This window comes from Melanostigma gelatinosum (genome assembly GCF_949748355.1).
Source record: "Melanostigma gelatinosum genome assembly, chromosome: 19".
Classification (NCBI taxonomy): domain Eukaryota; kingdom Metazoa; phylum Chordata; class Actinopteri; order Perciformes; family Zoarcidae; genus Melanostigma; species Melanostigma gelatinosum.
In genome coordinates, this window is record NC_136652.1 from 239,265 (window position 1) to 241,659 (window position 2,395).

The following is a 2,395-nucleotide window of genomic DNA, read 5'->3' on the forward strand; positions in this document are numbered from 1 at the left end:
CTCCCCGCAAACTGGACACGTTTCTGGACACGCTAATGTTGTTGAATTCCTGCATTTATTCCGGGCACTTGCGACTTTAGTGAGGCGCTGTTTTATGAAGTCACCATCTGAGAAAGGTTTCCCGTGGCGGGCAATGAGTTGAGCTACCTCGTGGCTGCTATTGTGACTTTTTCTTGTGTTTTGTTTGCACGGAAAAAAACACTCTTATTGAGCGAACTGCCATTTAACTTTCTGTTCTCGCTCGGCACCAGTGTAGGACGGGTCATCATCCGGGGCTAAACGTTTCTTTGACTGCTCTTATTTTGTGGAGAAGCTGCCTTGTTCAACACAGTATCGCCACCTAGTGGTGAAACTAAGAAGTACAATACAGTCAAGCGCAAGTTTCAAGTGTGGGCCATATTACATTATATTTTTAGAAGTTGCTGCGGGCCAATTAAAAATGGACCGCGGGCCGTACTTGGCCCGCGGGCCGTAGTTTGGACACCCCTGATTTACATGGATGTCTTATTTCAATTAAAATAAATAAAATGAAAAGGTGACATCACAACTGTCATCTCTGTGACAGCAACATGAACACACAGAAGGATCTACTGGTTGTGTTATTAGTGAAGGCTTTGTACAGGATGAGAGCTCATGTAACTGTAACCGTACAGGATGGTCAAATGGAGATATTACAGACGGACTAATGTCTTAAATCAGAGCTACGGCTGCTGAATATTTGTCCATCGTTCTCTTCCCAGCTCCTGGCTCTCTGTAACAAAACAAGAACAGAATCAGCAAAATACTCAAATTCAGTGTATTCGTGTAATTAATCTCAACATTTGAAACGTTACCGGACTTAAAGTGATATTTCAGGTTCACAACCTGTCTACCTGAGCTCACGTTGGTCCGTTTATGTACATGATATAAAGTATAAATCATCTGTAAAATCATCACAAACTCAGTAAGATATTATTCAACCTCTGAGCTTTGAAAGTGAAGTGATTAAAAGTTACTTTACAAGGCTTACTACGGTCGGATGCAGGCTGCCGGTAATAGCGCACCGGCACGCAATGCATCTTGGGTTATGGTGGGCCGCGAAGGATACATCAGATGTGTCCTCCAAATCTGGGACTAGAAGGCTGCATTCGTCGCTGCATTGAAGGACTCTTCAACAAAAATGCGAAATGGGACAGCACTAGTCGCAGCGCTGTGACGCAACCGGTCTACGAATGTAGCCTCCGAAGGATGCAGACCCTGAATTGGGACATAGCTGTATCTGTATACATCCTTAGAGTAACCACGTTGTACTTTTTTGTTCATCATTCATTTTATTGAAGTATGATTTTGCTGGTTTTATAGTCATTTACAACAATCGGCTAAAATAATGAAAATAAATTATCTGTTTCATTATAATTTAAAACTATATATATAAAAACTTTAAAAAATGAAAACCCATAAAAAGTCCAATCTGAAAATACAAGTCTGAAAATATCTTCACTCTTCCTCTGCTTATATTGTAAGTCTCAGTAGGTGCCACAAGCTCCCAGTGCCAATAGTTGTCACAGGAGTGTCACCAGCAGTCAGACGATGGCCACTAGTCAGAGGAGTGCTGCCAGTAGTCAGAGGAGGGCCACCAGTAGTCAGAGGAGGGCCACCAGTAGTCAGACGGTTGCCACTAGTCAGAGGAGTGCCACCAGTAGACAGAGGAGTGCCACTAGTCAGAGAAGTGCCGCAAATAGTCAGAGGAGTGCCGCCAGTAGTCAGACGATGGCCACTCGTCAGAGGAGTGCCGCCAGGAGTCAGATGATGGCCACTAGTCAGAGGAGTGCTGCCAGTAGTCAGAGGAGTGCCACCAGTAGGCAGACGATTGCCACTAGTCAGAGGAGTGCCACCAGTAGTCAGAGGAGTGCCGCCAGTGGTCAGAGGAGTGCCGCCAGTAGTCAGACGATTGCCACTAGTCAGAGGAGTGCAGCCAGTAGTCAGACGATCGCCACACTGTAAAAAGTAATAGTTGTCCAGACTTACATTTAATGAGTTAACTTTACTTGGTCATCAAAAATATGACTTCTTACTAGATTTTTACGAAGTCAGCGTTAATTGCGGGTGGAAAAAAACGATTTACTTTGTTGTTTGGAGTTAAACTAACTTCAAACACTCAAGAAAAAAAAACGGCTGAGGTCTGAGCATGCGCAGAAGCCAACATTCAGTCCTTGTGCGCGCTCAAGATGGTGGATGGGAGGACTCAGTACCTGAGGCAAGAAAGACAAACCACTTGGCTTTTGTGAATATTTATTTTGTCGTTTGAAGAATATTAAGGTAAGTTATCAAGCAAACATTAACTGTGTGTAAAATGTTTATGTTTCTGACTGCTGCCAATGTTAGCTAGTGTGAGCTAACGCTTGCTAATCGTTAG